Source organism: Cricetulus griseus (genome assembly GCF_003668045.3).
Source record: "Cricetulus griseus strain 17A/GY chromosome 1 unlocalized genomic scaffold, alternate assembly CriGri-PICRH-1.0 chr1_1, whole genome shotgun sequence".
Taxonomy (NCBI): Eukaryota; Metazoa; Chordata; class Mammalia; order Rodentia; family Cricetidae; genus Cricetulus; species Cricetulus griseus.
Window position 1 is genome coordinate 206,927,388 of NW_023276807.1, and position 18,045 is coordinate 206,945,432.

General features: G+C 44.1%; 2 pseudogenes; both read left to right on the forward strand.

Moving 5' to 3' along the window:
- The first annotated feature begins 2,561 nt into the window (after positions 1–2,561).
- On the forward strand, positions 2,562–3,009 carry Ear30 (Ear7 pseudogene; annotated as a pseudogene).
- Positions 3,010–10,145: 7,136 nt separating this feature from the next.
- LOC100753099 lies at positions 10,146–10,603 on the forward strand (annotated as a pseudogene).
- Positions 10,604–18,045: the final 7,442 nt, after the last annotated feature.

Genomic DNA, 18,045 nt, shown 5'->3' on the forward strand with positions numbered 1-18,045 from the left:
ATGGCTCCCAAAGTGAAGACTTGCTGTACCTGACTACAGCCAATGGGGTAGTTCCAATCACCCACAGCAAATGTAGAGTGACAGGTGACATAGGGCTCCACCTGTAAGTTCCATGCATGGAGTCACTCACCAGAATCCTGAGTGCACAAGGAAGATGCAGGGCCCTTCACAGATACCAACAACCCAGAACCCTGTCTGCCTCTGAGCACCCTCTGGATTCTGTGTAATTGCAGAATCCTGATCAACAAACAAGTTCAAGATCTTTTGTTCAGTAGCCTTCTGAGGAGATATGTAGGAGGCCCCATAACATGAAGAAGACATTCTTAGAGCCCCATGCATCAAATGTACTTTGAGCTTTTGGAAATAAATTATACTTAACTTGCATCATTGTGCAAATCAGCTTTCCACTGTTTGATAGTCACCTGAGACAAATGGCTTGAAAGAAGCAAAGATTCAGTTGGATTCCTAGTTTCAAGGATATCAATCCACAGAGAGTTGGTTCCCTTGTTTGGGGTCTGTGGTAGGGAGGAGAGCATGGTGGGAAGTTCATGCTAAGCAAAGCTGCCCAGTTAGTAGCAGAAGACAAGAGGACATAAAAGGGCACCTGGGGTCCCTTATGTGCTCTTCAAGAACATGCCCACAGTGTCATAACTTCTTTCTGCTGAGTCCTGCCTCCAAAGGTTACCATCCACAACAGCACCACAGGCTGTGAGCAAGCATTTATTGCATGAGTCTTTCAAAGATACTTACAATCCGGCTCATAAGCTGGTGTGGTCTGCAAGTCTCTAACCCCAGCACTCGGGAGGGTAAAGCAGAAGGATGGCAAGTTGGAATCCAATCTGGGCTTCCAAGCAAGTTCAAACCAAACCTAGAATACAGATCAAGACCCAGACCCAATACATCCTAAGAAATTGCAAATGATCAGTCCCTAAAAAACAGGTTATTATGACAATGTTAGAAGTGCTGTGCACTGTCTTTTCATGGACAGATCCTGTACTTGGCAGAGCTGTGTCCAGTCGGCTGGTTAAGAGCAGTCACCACAACTGTATCCCAGGTTGAAGAAATTCCAGGTGTTAGACATCCACTCTAACAAATGGAAACTGCAAAAAGAGATGTCCATCAAGTGGGACAGCAAAATACTGTGATTTTTATGGCAACTGTGGTAATACTTCTTGAGACAATATCTTACAATGTTCGTCATGTTAAAAAATACTTATTACGAAGTTATAATTTAATTGTGAAGTACTGGTTGTACTTCACACGAGAAATATGGCCAGGTCTGTCAATGTGCCACTGATTGGAATGCAAAGGAAGTTTCAATAGCAAAAGAATTATAGAGGTGTGTATTCTCTTGAAACCAAAACTCATATCCACGTGGCACTGGGGGTGGCTCATTGTCAGAGCATTTATCTAAATGCACAGAGCCCAGGTTCAAATCCCGGAACAAAGACAAACACATACAAATTCACAGTAAGTTTAGTGTATTTTCATTAATGTTGGCTTATGTTAGGGCATTTTAGATGAAGAGATGGTCTCCTGAAGGTCCTGAGTGTAAAACTAGATCATTTGTACTAATTCCAGAGGCAGATGTGGGTAGTTTGAAATGTACAAAGGAATCTTATACAAAAATAATCAGAAAAATATTATGAAGCATGTATTAGTACAATTTTTGTTGTTGTTTCTGAATACGATTTTTAAAGTTCATTTGTTAACTTTAACTTATGTGTTGGCATCAGTGTATGTAGGGGGGTTGAGTGTGTGTATGTATATCTTGCCCCTGTGTTTGTGTGTGTGTGTGTGTGTGTGTGTGTGTGTGTGTGTAACATGGGTGATAAACAAACTTGAGTCCTCTGGAACAGGTGTCTGGAAGAACAGCAAGGCCCCTTTAACCACTGAGACTTTTCCAGACCTCAACATCGTATTATGTTAAAATTGAGAGACAGAAATGTAAACATCTTTTATGAATCTGGTTTTCCAAGGCTCTGTTTTCTCTAAGCACTGAACCAGGCTATTAGGAACATGGTCTGTCTGTAACACAGTCACACTCACAAAATCCTCAGTCAATTATCAGGCGATACAGAGATTTTATGTAGAGTTCAGACTTCAACTCTGCCCTGCACAAGATGACTTGGAATTAGATTCCTTACAACAGAGCTAACAGCACTGCTCTTTGGTGCATCCATTGCTTGGCCAAGTGAAGAAACTGAAGGCTGATTGCACAACGAGGCAATGTGCCAGTCTGTGGGTTCTACGTGTTGAAGACTTCAGACACCTGACTCTGCCAGCTCCACCCACAGGGCTGCTCTATATGTATGGCACCAAACGCAGCTCACCCATCATCCCCAATTTCCAGGACAACCAGGACTGTGTTCTCACAGGAGCCACAACATAGACTAGGTAAGACACTGAGCTCTGGGACTGGGACAGGAGGGGCAGGGATGGGGCAGTGTCAGGAGAAATGGAACTGTGAGCTCACAGTGCCAGCAGAGGGCCTTCAGGAGGAGATAGGAAAAACAGCCAAGAGGGGGAGTAGTTACTTCTCTTCTGCTCTCACAGGAAACATGGGTGTGAAGCTGCTTGAGTCCCGACTTTGTCTCCTGCTGCTGCTGGGATTTGTCATAATGGTTGACAAGGCTTCATTCCAGATCCCAAGGGGTTTAACCCCTTCCCAGTGGTTTGCAGTCCAGCATTTAAATATGACCAACCCTCAATGTACTACAGCAATGCAGAGGGTTAACCGTTATACAGGACGTTGCAAGGGCATGAATACTTTTCTTCATACACGATTTGCTGCTGTTGTTCGTGTGTGTGGCAGAAGAAATACTACTTGCCGTAATGGTCTTACAAATTGTCATAATAGCATAACTCGGGTACCTTTAACTGTCTGCAACCTTACAACTCCAAACGACACCAGCAACAAAGTTCTACAGAATTGCTTGTGACTATAGAAGGGCACAAGACAGTCGTATTTATCCAGTGGTTCCAGTTCACTTGGATGGGATATTTTAGCTCCACCACCAGCGCTTTGTACCTTCAATCTGTGTCTGCCACTTACACAATCCTACTAGTACAGAGCCAGTTCCTCTGTCTGCACTGCCGTCAACACCTGTCCTGTGAAACCTGCCCAGATTCTCCCTTCAAAGTTAGCTGAACAGAGCTTTTCTACTCAATAAACACCTTTGCATACTCATCTGGATGTGTGTGTGTATGTGTGTGTGTGTATGGTGTGCCTTACTGTCTAACTGTGCCTGCCTGTCTGTCTGATTCTTCTGGCTGAGTGTTCTTACTAAATGAGGTGTATCAACCTAGGATATGTGTGTGTGTGTGTGTGTGTGTGTGTGTGTGTGTGTGTGTGTGTGTTTAAAAGTTCACCCTGAGAAAGGATCAGGACTGAACTCAGGTACCAACACTCTGTGTTGATCATTTGTAGGCTAATAAAGACTTCCTATCGGCTTTGAGCCCATATCCCAGTGGTCTTCTCTGGTGGATGCCTCACAACAGATGGGCACAAAAATAAATCCACTTCAGTGTGGGATGAAGGTGCACGCCTTTCATCCCAGCACTCAAGAAGCAGAGACAGGTGGATCTCTGTGAATTTGAGGCCAGTCTGGTCAACTAAGAGAGTAACAGGACAGAGCTACAGAGAAACCCTGTCTCAAAAAAACAAAAAAAGCAAAAGCAAAAACAAACAAACAAACAAAATACAGCCACTTCACATCCAGGCAGGACAGAAAATATCTTTGTTCACATAAGAAGTATCGAATGTTCTCTAAGCTTACAGTAGTAGGTGGTGCTGGACCCGGATGGATTTCAAAAACAAAGATATAGAGGTGAGATACAGGTTCCCATGTTCCCCAACACCCAACAGAAGAGCTGTAGTCTCTAAGGAAATAATTGTCCTTATGTACTGGAGGGGACATGATGCTGCAAGTTCCAAATGATAACAGTGAGGAGATTGAATTGTGGGACATGTCTTGAGTAGCCTTTGCTGTGATGGCATGGTAACATAAACCTGTTACTCTGGCATAAGAATGCAAAGAGTTTTCCCCAGTAGGGCAGCTATTAAGGCAGATTAAGAATGGTCACTAGGAGAACAGTTCTACCCCAGGACCAGGAAGTTCAGTTAAGAAGGCTCAGCCTGAATCCAGCCTGAGAAAAAAATACCTCACCCCAGCCCACCTCCCACCAAGAAATTCAGGTGGCCTTCTAGCTCAAAGTCACACCCTGAGAGATCAACCTTCCAATTTGAATATTTAGATCTTGGGCTGTTTCCAGGACTGTTGATGGTTTCCTTGCACAAAAAGTACATAAAACCTGAATCTGAGGCTTAGTGTGAACCATTTTCTAAGCACTGACTAGGAGCCTCTAAAGGACAGGACAGTTGTTCCATTTTTTTTCTCTTCAGTTTAGGACAAAACCAGCAATCAGAGGACTTGATATTAGTCTCCGTATTTAAAACAGTAGACAAACAATGTCTTATTCTTTATAGACAGGGAATTCTTTAAAAAGGCAGGAAAATCAACATTAAGGTTTTTCTTCTATTTAGGAAGTAGAAGTGATTCCATTTTGCCAGGATCAAGAAAACATCATGCATTGATTTAGGATTCTTTGCAATTTTGTTTTGTTTTAAAGATTTAGATTTATTGTGCTGGTGAGTGTACACAAGCCATGGTATGTGTGTGGAGGTCAGAGGACAATTTGCAGAATTTGCTGCCCTCCTTCTAACATATGGGTTCTGGAGGCAACCTTCAGTCATCGGGTTCAGTAGCAGTGCCTTTATTTGCTGAGCCATCTCACTGGTCCTTTCTCTGTTCACTGAAGAGAAGTTTGAGAGCTTTCTTCAGATCACAGGTGACGAGGAATGTCATTCTGTATATATGTTTCTCTTACTGGTTGATGGATAAAACACTGATTGATCAGTAACCAGACGGGAAGTATAGGCAGGGCTACAAGATGAGGAGAATCCTGGGGAGAGGACGCAGAGAGAAGCCACCAGAGCAGACACCATGTTGGGAAGATGGGATGCCGGAAGTTCTCCGGCCAGATAAAAACCATGTAGAAATACATAGATTAGTAGTTATGGGTTAATAATTAAGAGAGAGCTAGCCAGTAAGGAGCCTAAGCCATCGGCCAAACAGTTTCTAATTAATAGATGCCTCTGTGTGTTCATTTGGTGCTAAATGGCTGTGGGACCACGAGGAAAACAAACTCTGCCTTCAATGTGGTCCAGCTTCAAATGTCCCCATGGTCTCTAATAGTCCAGCACTGTTCAGAAGTCTGAAGTCCATTGTCAGGGGCCAGCCTTGGTTAGATCCAAAGTCCTCATTTACACAAGCCTGGGGACCCCTTAGGTTCTGGGACCTGGCCTGAGAAGCAATTAACCCCTATTCCTCCCCCCCACTTCCTTAGATTAGTGCTTGAGATAAACACAGGAGATTCTGAATACCTGCCCTGGCCTGAGAGCAATCAACATTCATTCCTCCCCCCACCTCCTTTTTCTATGCTTCCCCCCTTTTCTTTAAAAGCCCCTTGGTTTCAATAAAGTTCAGACCTTGACAAGAGAAAAATCACTTGGTCTTGCTCCTTCTTTCTCGCCCACTATTTTCAGGCTTGATCCACCTCAGACTCACGAATTACCGGAGCCCTATGGCCGGTCGCCGAAGAGAGGCAGAGCATATAGGCGAGAGAGAGAGTAGAGAGGAAACAGCGAGGAAGCCGAGAGGAAACAGACAGAGAGTAAATGGGCAAGGATCTGTCTTTTTAAAGGGGTCCTCTGCACCTGCGTGCAGACTTAGTTCCCATGGAACCTTGGGCTGACCAGGGTACTGCCTGTTCCACCAGGTAACAGGGGCAGGCCAGCATAATGCCTGAACCTTTCATTCCCACCTCATGTCTCAGCATTTCTCTTTTCTTCTTTTTAAACAAAAGAATAACACACACAGTATCTCTTGAGCTGCCACCATCCCATATTTGTGGCTATTTTCAACAAATGTCCCATGTATAAGAACAAAACACCTGGATGACCCTAACCCCGCCCCCTAACAACGGGGCACTCACTACCTGCCATGCCTTTCGACCTTTGCCCTACTGCGCATATGCAACCTTCCCTTTAAAAGGTCCTGCCCCACACCCCTCGCTCTCTCTTCCTTTCGGCTCCTCTAGGTTTGGCTGACTGCCCATCCCCCCTTTCCCCTCTTCTGGTAAATAAACTCCACGTGGGTTGTTTATCCGTTGTTCCTTTCTTTATATTAGCAGCTGCAGCTTAAACAAAAGAATAACACCATGATCCAAGCATCACCATGACCCTGAGGTCTTCACTGAAACAGGCTTCACCTTCACAGCTTCCCTCAAGAGTCTCTCAGAGCCTCCTAGCAGAGATTCTGATCCTGCCACACATTGCTGGGTGTTAGGATTTGAATGTGAAATGTTCTCCATAGGCACATGTGTTTGAGCACTTGGTCCATAGAGGGAGGCACTCTATGAAGTTTTGTAAACCCTTTGTGTGGGGGCTCTTCCCTGAAGGAAGGAGATTACATGTACACACTACCCCAGCATTCCCCAAAGGATTCTAAGGAGTTTATGTGGCAAACACTTTACCAACTAGGCCAACACTCCAATAGTCTTTTGTTTAAAGCAAAATTTTTACTTGTGTGAGTGTTTGCCTGCATGGATGTGCGTGCGCCATGTTTGTGGCTTGTGTTCACAGAGGCCAGGTAAGGGCATTGGATAAGTTATAGATGGTTGTGAGCTGCCATACAGAGGCTGGGAAGAAACCTGGGTCTTCTGCAAGAGCATCCAGTGCTCATAACAACTGAGTCATCTCTTCAGCCCTTGTTTAAATTTTTGTTTGGTAGTATGGGAAGGATGTGGAGGTCACAGGTCAGTTTGTGGAATAATTTTCTTTTTCCACCTTTACATAGGTTAAAGGGATAAACTCAGATTGCCAGACCTGAATAGGAAGGCCCTTAACTGGTTGAGCCACCTTGCTGTAGCCCCACCCTCATCCACATACATATTGGGATCATGGTGTCATTTTATACTCAAAATTGTCAGCACTTGCTGGGCAATGATGGCACACACCACTTAATCCCAGCACCCAGGAGGCAGAGGCAGAAGGATATCTGAGTTAGAGGCCAGCCTGGTGTAGAGAGTCAGTTCCAGGACATCCAGTGCTACACAGAGAAACCCTGTCTCGAAAGACAAAAACAAACAAAAAAATAGAACTAAAGTATTTAGAATCTACCAAGTCATATAAATTGCTTAATATAGTATATGTTTGAATGAGTGTCATACTTTCTTGAAGTAACCCTATGCTTCTTGGTTTTGTTTTCATTAACCCTATGCTTCCTTGGTTTGGGGAATGAGTGCAATGTGTTTTGGTTGGACATATCTTGAAACAGGGTCTCTTGTAGCTTAGGATGACTCCAATGCTTTGTTTTGTTGAATTATATAAATCATGCTTCTTACAGATAAGTGATTGGAAAGGGAAGGGCCTGACAGCTACAACAGAAGAGTTTGTGGACCAACAGGGTCCCTGGAGGACCCATGATGTGATCAGCAAGAGCCACTTGCTCATGGGTTCCCAGTGTTATATTCTGAGAGAGAACCTTGCATTCAGAAACATTGGCCTGAGGGTGTTGGGGAGGAAGGTGGGACCCTTTCCTACTTCACTTACTCTTGAGACAGTGTAGGGTTTGGAGCTAGAATAAGGTAAAAAGACCAATTATTAAAACTTCATTCCTAAATTAGTTACAGATAAACATTGTGGGTACACCTCATTGTTTGGCAATTTTGAGGAGCAGTCTCTCTAATTAAACCAAATTGTTTTCTTAGGCTTTTGTTATTTTAATGATGAAAGTTATGAGACTGTAGAGTTCTCTCTACCTGAGACAAATCAACCAATTTTATTAATCAGTCTGTTGACTCGTTTCCTTTAGATAGTAGGCAGGGATAGACCTGAATGGGCTCCTAATGTGACCCATGAAACATGGCAATTTTTTTTAGGTGAATAGCATTTTGAATTTGTTCAAATAACATTTTTAACCTGATCATTATTAGTTCCTATGTACTGAATTGTCTTAAAGAGCTTTAAAAACATAATGATGATTAGTATACAAATTAAATGAATCATTTTATTAGATGATGAAAGACCACTGTAACAGCTTGTAACTTGATTACCTCAGCTGTGGTGGGAGCCGTCTGTTCCACATATTTTTTGCCATTTATAATATAAGCTGCTCTTATATTAGAACCATCAGTAAAAATTGACATAGTATTTTTTCATGGGACTGCTCCTTACTATTTTGGGGGAATGTGAAAAATGCATTAGCATAAACTGTAACAGCCTATGAGCTACAGATTGATTATCAATGTTCCCTGAAAATTTAGCAAAAACAATTGCCCAATGAATCACTATTTAGAAACAACCAATCAACTTGTTGCTTCACTAAGTAATATGCATCTTATTTGGTTTTCTGCCAAAATATCATCTAGATTCCATACGACATTTCTGTACTATTGCTTTAAAAGAGGTAAGGATTTAACATTTTTACTGGGAAGACAGCATAAGCTTTCCATGGTTTTGCACTGTTAACATAACATCTGATGATGCTGTATTACACTCTTTAACAGTAGAAGAATTTGTCTACCCTACACACATGCACACACACACACACACACACACACACACACACACACACACACACACACACACGCACTCAAGCTCTGCTCTCATGGAACTGACCATCTTACAGGAACACATATACTCATAATATAATCACAAAGTAAGTTTTCAAAAACACACAGGAAGAGGATATAAGGAGAAGGAAAGTGGTTCTGGAAGTGTAGTTCCTGAACCCAAGAGGTCACAGAAGACTTTCCTGGAAGAATTATGGACTGAATCATATTACTTTCTTCCTGAGAGCCTTAGGCTCACAAAGGCTAACTGCAGCCCCACACACCACTGCCTGATACATCATGGTCATCTAATTAATGGTATTTATTAAAATAAATCAAATACAACACATGTGATGCTCAAGAGTCCACTCTGCTCCTCAGCCTTGGACCATTAATGCGTCTTTCCCCCTCTTGCCTGCCATGTGGGCTCCTTCTGACTTTCCCTTATTGGTCACTCATCCTTTCACCTTTCTTTGTCCTGGCGGAATTTTTATTTTAGTTGCTATAGGGGCTGAGGTGTAAGAAGCATTCAAATGTGGCTGCTGTCCTTAGACCCAACACCGAATTCCTCAGTCAGTCTCAGTCTGAGCACCTGAGACCACAGCACTTGAGAACAGTGAAAGATGGTGGCACTGAGCGAACACAAGGTGGGGTTCTTCTGAGACTGCTTTTCCTTCCAAGAGTCCTGAGTTAATAACATAGAATGAGCCGGGTGATGGTGGCGCACACCTTTAATCTCAGCACTGGGAGGCAGAGGCAGGGGGATCTCTGTTCGAGACCAGCCTGGTCTACAAGAGCTGGTTCCAGGATGGCCTCCAAAGTCACAGGGAAACTCTGTCTCGAAAAACCAAAAAAAAGAAAAAATAATAGAATGGACACCTCAAGAATGACCTCAAGTCCCACAACCAGTCCCTCATTCCACGATCCACGCACAGGGAAGGCACAGACCCTTCTCAGCAGGGTCTGTTTTTAAACATTGACTTGCAATTTGCTTCAGCATTTTCTCACAGGCTGGGTTACATGGTTTTCTAATATCTGCAAAGCTGGCCTCTGTCCCTCTTCTTTAAAGCTACGAGGATCCATTCAGTCACGGGATCCCACTCCAATGAACTTAGCTAATCAGAAACACCTTCTGAAGGTCTTACACATGTCTACTCCATTAATATTTCATGACAGGAATTAACTTTTAATTTCTAACTACACCCAAGACACAACACGGGTGACATTTAAGCACAGATCATAAAGACCTGGATTAGCTCTTTCTTCACACATCCAGGGAGAAATGTCAGAAAGGAGAATAAGCCTGGGTCTCTCAAAAACAGCAGAGAGCAGACATAAGAATGGAGAATGAGAAAGACAACAGATCTTTTTCTTCCTAAGAAGTAGAAGTATAGGAGACCCCAGCCCCGAGCAGAGCCTGTGTGGAGGGCAGTGGGATCTAGCCGGCTGGGCAGCTCCGAGCTCCGGCCATGGCCCGGAACACACTGTCCTCACATTTTCATCAGGTGGACATCGGCGAGTTTGACCAGAACAAATTCATTGACGAGCAGGAATAGGTGGCGGCGGCTGGCAAGCCAGGCCCCTATTCGGCCGAGGTGGACAGGCTCCTGTGGCAAGGGGCCATGCTTCGGGCATCCATGCAGCCTTGCGGAACTCTCCAATCAACACCAAGAATCAAGCTGTGAAGGACCGAGCCTAGGGTGTAGTGCTGAAAGTACAAACTTTAAGAGCAGTGAAATTGAGCAGGCTGTGTAGTCACTGGACAGAAATGGCATTGACTTGTTAATGAAGTACATTTATAAGGGGTTTGAGAAGCCCACAGAAAATAGCAGTGCAGTGTTACTCCAGTGGCATGAAAAGGCCATAGCTGTAGGAGGACTAGGTTCCATTAGAAGAGTTCTTACAGCAAGAAAGACTTTTTAAAAAAGAATCATGTTACCTTAAGAAGAATTTTGGATGCCCAGGCTGGTGAAGAAGGGACTGGTAATGGACCATATTCCTGAACTCCCAACTGTATATTTCAGGAAACATATCTGCTGAAATGTATTTTGCTTTTAAGGCGGAGGGAGAAATTGTCTTATTGTTTCCTAAATTCTTTGCAGGATTGGTGTCTGCCTTTATTATAGAGTAACACAGAATTGACACTTGACTGTCACACTGACTGGACTGAATATGTGAGGTGTGCCTGTAGGCACTGTCTGTTTGAAATGGGGAGGGGCTATTTGGGCAGGTACAGATCCAAGGACTGCTGTGAAAAGGAGAGCCTGGGTTCCGAAGTGAAAACACCTGAGAGATGGTACAGACACGCTGTCTTCCCAGAGAAGACGGGCTCTCTGGGGTTCATTGTAAAGTGCCTGCTGCATCAATAAAGCGCTTGGCTCATTAGTCTATTGATTGCAGTGCGTTCTCTATATGTTAAGTGGTAAGCAAAGGGATGGCAATGAATGGCAGTCTGATGGTTTGGAAAACTGATGTTGAAGGGGTAGAGGTGTTCCTGTACTGCCACGGTTGGGGGGGCCATGGCAGCGCCACAGCTATGCCACACCACATTGACGATGCCACCAAGGGGCAATTTGCTGAGTATCTATTGTTTCTTACTCCTTTGATTTGTATGTAATTTTGGAGCTTATTTAATAAAATGTCAAACGTTTAAAAAAAAAAGAAGTATAGGAGAAATTACTTATAAGCATCCCCACATTTGCTTGAGTTAATGAAGACACAGTAGAGGATTCTGAGCCTATTTGCATGATCTGGGTTATCTTCTGACAGGATTCTTCCTGCTTCTTGGTGTGAGACCAAGAGTAGAAGCAGAGCTCAAGGCCAAGGCTGTCCAGGCAGACTAAGTGGTAGTGGTAGCAGCAGTTACGCACCAAGGAGCCCCGGCACTAGTGGTCTGAAGGGGCAGAAAACAGTTGTACCTACTGACAAGACGGACGGCAGACAGAAGAGAAAATAAAGAAAGGTGGATCAACAATAGCATTGAAGGCGTTACCCTTTAATAATAAAGCAGTTTTAGGGAAGAAGTTGGGGAAAAAAAGTAAACATTTCTATCTGAGGCATCCAAGTGAAGATTCCTAGTAGCGCGTTGGATACGGACAGCAGTGACAAGGCCAGTGCTGATTCAAAGAGAACGAGTTGGCTGAAGTTAAAATCAGGGAGAAATGGGAGAGTTGGTGGCATCTACAGCCTCAGACTGCATAAGCCAACAAAGGGAGTGGTGTCCACTGAGCAGAACCACGGCTGCAGAGCGCTGGAATCCCAGGCATCAGCATGAAAGTGAAGAGCGTGTTCTTAGGGATGAGACTGAGAATAAAAGCCCTGTAGGTTAGGGAAGAGCCAGGATGGGAGGGTCCCCCAAGACCAACATGAGCCTCTAATTGACTGTCCCCCTGAGGGCACCAGGACTTTTCCTAACTGCTTTCCACTACAATTTGTTACAAGCAGTCCTGTTCCCCAGGCAATGTCATCAAGAGGGAAGGCTGCTGAGTGTGTTAGGACAACCGCACTGGAATGAGGTCTCATTTGAGACACCAGCAGCGCCCCCTTCACTGCTTACCCTAACAGGCTGGGGAGGCTGGGCAGTCCACTGAGAGTTTCAAGCGTCTTGGTCTAGAGAGAGTCTAGGAGAGAAGCTTCCAGTAGGAAGAGCATCCATGTGTAAGCTCTGTTTTCTGTGCTGTGGGAGGAAATGAGGGCATCCATCTCTTTGCCAGGCCCTCTGCCAACCCGACTGCATAGCCTGCTCCTGCCCTCTGATGGCCAGAAGGAGCTCTTGCAGCACCCCCCCCCCCACTGGGCGAGCCCATGGGAACTCACCCTGCCCAATCCTCCCTCCTCGTAGGCACCTCCATCAGACCACTCTGAGTCTGCACACTCTGGAGATCTCTGCCTTAGGTTTAAAGTGGTCATGGAGTGCTTTCCAGCGCTCTGATCAGAGAGTCACGTGTCTCATTCTGTGTTAGCAGGTACATCACCCCAGATTCTGGACATTTGATATGAAATGAAGGAGCTGAAATAAAAGACCTCAAGATTCCTTCCATCTCAGAGTATCTGTAGTTCTCTCTCTCTCTCTCTCTCTCTCTCTCTCTCTCTCTCTCTCTCTCTCTCTCTCTCTCTCTCTCTCTCTTTTGTGTGTCTGTGTGTGTAGGAATGACTATGGAAAGTGCAAACACCAATCCTGGAAGGTTTTACCACATAAGTCTGATTTTTTTTTCAACAGTCCTACTTGTATTTAGAAGAAATGTCTGACTACCTGAAGGAAAACTGCTCTTCTCTTTACATAAGTGTGCAGTAGTCTCTTCATCTATGCATGTACACACACACACACACACACACACACACACACACACGTGCAGTAGTCTGTATATGTAGACTTTTCATCCATTAACACACATCCCTGCGCAGTGGTCTCCCATATACATACTTGCATTTGCAGCAGCCTCTTCACCCAAGATTTCTTTACAGTTTCAGTTCCCCAAGATCTACTCCAAAAGAGAGGACAGATGCAGTACAGGATGCAGTGAGAGAGAAAATACCACACCCAGACATTTTGGTTAGAGTTTATTACTCTAAGTGTTCAACTGTATTAATGGTTACTGTCAATCTTTTATTGTTCCTAATTTGTAAGTTAAGCTATCATAGCATTGTGTTTAGGAAAAAAATCAATGCTGTATAAATGGGGTCCAGTCCTTTCCACTGTCCGGCATCCACTCAAGGTCTTAGGCTGTGACTGCTGTGGATAAGGAATGCCTACTGTATTTGTTCTTTTACTGTAACAAAGAAAAACAGTTAAGCATCATGTCATGGACAACAACGTAAATCCTTAGTCTTCAGATTCTGTCAATGAAGCAAGTGATGTGTACCCCTCCTGTCAGTCACTGTAGACTAGAGACACAGAGTTCATTCTTTTCTCTGTGCTTGTCTCTAACTTCAGCTTGAACAATTCTACATGGAAATGTGTTTTTACAGAAGAATGAAGAGCCTGAGGATAATAGAGAAAATGAGGCCAGGATCAAAGATCTTTCACTCCCGTATCCTCAGAAGAGAGGTGAACGCAGGCAGGTTCTGCTCTCCCATCACTTCAAATGCTCCTGACTGAGTGCTGGGCCTGACTTCATCTTCCACAGACTGAAGGAAAGAAGAACTGTGAACACTCAGCTTCTTTGCTCTGACCCCTTGAGGAAAGTAGGGTCCTAGAGCAGAGCTCTTTCCCATTCAGATGGAACCAGAAGCTAACTGCTAGGCAGCCAGTTGTTAGCAGATTTGGGAGGCACTGAAAGTCAACCCTCTAAAACCAAGGACTGGAACAATCAGACTTTATTACTGCCCAGAGGAATGGGACCGGATGCCACGCAGTGGTAGTGCACACCTTTAATCCCAGCATTGGGGAGGCAGAGGCTGGCAGATCTCTGTGAGTTTGAGGCCAGCCTGTCTGAGTGAGTTCCAGACAGGCTCCAAAGCTACCAAGAAACCCTGACTCAAAAAAAAAAAAAAAAGGAGGAGGAGGAGGAAAGGGAGAAGAAAGAAAGAGAGAAAGAAAGGAGGAAAGGAAGGAAGGAAGAAGGAAGGAAGGAAGGAAAGAAAGAAAGGAAGGAAGGAAGGAAGGAAGAAAGGAAGGAAGAAAGGGACCTGAGTCCTATTTTTGGCCCTAGAAGCAGAATGTCCTTAACTGCCTAGAAGGTCATTCATGGATGACAATCTAAGCCTAACTTCAGAAGCCCCAAATCTTATGAGATTACTAAGGGGGAACTTTCTGATTCAGAAAGAGATTACAAGATTCTCTCTTGTAAGATACAATCCAAACAGGCCTGCCAAAAAAGAATTATGGACAAAAGTCCCTCAGAAAAAGCTGCTTGTTCTAGATGTCTTAGGAAATCATGTAAAGACCATGACAGTGGTCCCTTGAGCCTTTGTCCAGTCTCATGTCTCAAGAGTGCGCTTCATCCTTCCAGAAGCTCAGCCTGTCTTACAGGACACGCTCTGGGACTCACCTCAACTGTTTTGACAGAGGTCATAGAGAGCTGGGAGACAAGGGGAGAAAGACTGAGAGCAGCCTGTTGTCACAGTGACTGACCCAGGTTACGTCAGCACAAGCAGGTCTTTGTCAAAAGGAAGGAAATGAAACCCTGTTATGACCTTAGCATGTTATCTTCCAGTCTGTAAAAGGCTTATAATATTCTTGATAGGAGGATAATTTTCTTGAATATACATTGTAGTTGTTTTTTCCTGGTGCTTGTTGGTTTGTTTCTAATGCCTTTATTTATTCATTGACAGTTCTATTCCTGATATGATGTGCTTGATCATATTCATCCCCCATTACCCTTTCTCTCCCCCTCCCCCTCCTCTCTGTCTCCCTCTTGATCCTCTGCCTACTTTCATGTCTTTGTTTGTTTTAACAACTCATTGATTAGTAAGGATTGCTTGCATGAGCATGGCAGTGGGGTTATTTACAGACATATGGGTGACTTACCAGGGGCTACGCCACTGAAGAAAAATGTCTCCCAATTCCTGGCAGCCATTAATTGCCAAAGCACCTCAGCCAGGGGGGACCTCATGAGTCAGTCTCCTACTCACACTGGATAATTGATGGCTCAATGTCGCATAGGTAACCATGGCTGCCGTGAGTCCATGAATATGCCGGCCTTGCCCAGAAGACAGCATTTCGTGGCACTGCTTACCATACTTTGCCTCTTAATTTCCTCCCACCTCACCCGTCAACCAGTGTTCCCTGAGTCTTGAGGGGGTGGACACAGATGTCCCATTTGGGCTGAGCACCGAGTGTCATTTATTCTCAGCCCTTTGTCAAGTTGTGAATCTCTGCATTAACTGATGCCCACTGCAAAAGCCTTTCTGACAAAGGAGGAAAGCAGCACTAATCTATGGACACAAACACAAACGTTTAGGAGATGGGATGGCAGCATGTGCATTTAGTAAAATGCCATAGTGGATTCTGCAACCCATCCCCTGCCAGCCTGTGACCTCACAGACACGGGCTTTGGTGATGCTTACAGAGCAGGCATGAATTCCCTACAGTGGAGCAGCCCCAGATCCAATGAAATAGCAGAAGTTGCCCCCGACAGTCCTGACACTGTTGCACCAGTGGAGACATCTACCTGAAAGTTGGTGTTGTAGCTCCCACAGCTCACAGCTAAGCCCATCAGTGACTTTCCTTCCCACAATGCCTACATATCACCTTCTGGTACTATGAAAGCTAACCAGGAGGGAAGCTTCCAGTTCAGTTCTACTCTGATTTTTCTATGTCCGGTCTCCACCACCTGTCTCACCAAATGACTTCTGAGCTAACCTTCGTCTCCTCCATTCATTAAGATTAACATGTATCATGTGACTATGAAATTGTCAGGTGGTTTTACAAGTTGACCATTGCCATTCTCATTGTAGACACTGAGTCAGGGAAAGCTATGTGCAGGCTGTTCCTGGTGGATGCTGTCCCCATGTCAACAGCTAAAATACAGGCATACAAGAGTACCCACAACTTACAAAACAGCATGTGCCAGCCATCAAAGTGGCATTGAGAAACAAACCCTGTGACCAACGTCCTCAACAGTTCTTTTTATCTCAGTGCAGTAGAACTTCCCTGGGACTCTTATCTGACAACATCCTTAATTACAAATAATGGCATAATGACATTAGTCAACAGTTCAGTTGCCTCCGTGACTCTGATATTGTGTTTAAGCTAATAAAATGATAGAATAAGCCTGTATTAAGAAGTATTCAATACTAAAGACAAAACTCACCTTGAGAACTCATGGTATGTTTCTTAACATGTGCTTTTATTAAATTCCTGCTTCAAATAAATGGGTCTTTAGCAAACATATTTGAACTTAATTTAGAGGCAACAGAGGGCAGTTAACCATACAGAGGAACCTCGAGGATAAAGAGAAAAATCTCCTTGGAGAAAAATCTGTGAACACAATTTCAATCATGGCAAAGGATCAGGCTGATGGCCTAAGACATTTCTCAGGACATTGCTGTGGCCATAAATGCAACCCCAGCATGCAAGTGAGTGGCATTACAAAGCGCTACTGATTAAGAAGTGGCTTACAAAGACTATACTGACATTTGGCACTAGTTCAAAATTACATTGTGATAATTTTGGCCTAATGTGGTCACATTGTTAACTATTCTAAGGCAAATCAAGAATCCAACTTTTCAAAGTGAATATTTTAGACAGACTGATCCAAAAATTGTTTTGAAAAAATGTAAAAAACACTGCTATGTCTACAATATGCAATTTTTGCCTGACATTATAACATTTAGTATATACAGGCTTGGTGACTCACTTCTGAAATCTCAGAAACTGGGAAGCTAAGGCAGGAGGATTGCTGTGAGTTCAATGCCAGCATAGATTACAAACTGAGATTCTGTCTCAAAATAAGTGAGATAAACACCTGGTATATTTCTTTCTGTCTGCTGAGGTCACACATATCCCAAGAGGGCTGATTCTCACCCCATTGTTTTGTCCTTGTCATGTATAGAAAGGTTTCCCACATTGCTTGGTCACTGAAGGAATCAAGTCATTCCACAGAACAAAGTGTCAAAGCAGGGTGCTGATAGGTCTGCATTCAGGCTTACCTAGGTCAAAATTTACATTCATATTGATGGTAGTAGTATGATGACCCCTGAGGAAGTCCATGTTGCTGCTCCAGCTCCCAGAACTCACACAATGGAACACACACATCATACACACACACCAGGCCTCTACCTATGCAAATACTTCAGCAAAAAAACAGAATATCTACTGTTTTTAGGAAAGAAAACTGGAATCTGAACAACAAACACCAGAGGACATCCTCTGTGAACAAAGTCAGTTTCTTGCCACACATCACTTCTGCAATGGCAAAGGTGCGGGGCTTTCTCTCTACCAGCAAGCAATCAGCTCCACAACCAGCCGCGGCTGATTAGCCTCTCATTCAACACAGTTGTCATTGCCTGTCCAGGGACAGCATCAGATCCCACAGCAGGAGAGCTCAGTCTGCAAAACTACCACTGCTGACTTCTCTCTCACAGGCTTGTGAGCCCAGGTGACTTTGCCTATGTTTCTGTCCATAAACTGGAAGTGATGTAAAGCCTTCCTCAGGCAATTGATTTCCTCGAGTGGATCACAGAACTCGGGGAGGCACTTCTGGTTTATTATAAAAGATAGCACAAAGATAAAGATGGAGCCGGGTGTTAGTGGCACACGCCTTTAATCCCAGCACTCGGGAGCCAGAGGCAGGTAGATCTCTGTGAGTTCAAGGCCAGCCTGGTCTCCAGAGCGAGTGCCAGGATAGGCTCCAAAGTTACACAGAGAAACCCTGTTTCGAAAAAAACAAACAAACAAAAAAAGATGGAGCGCTGCATAGGATGAGG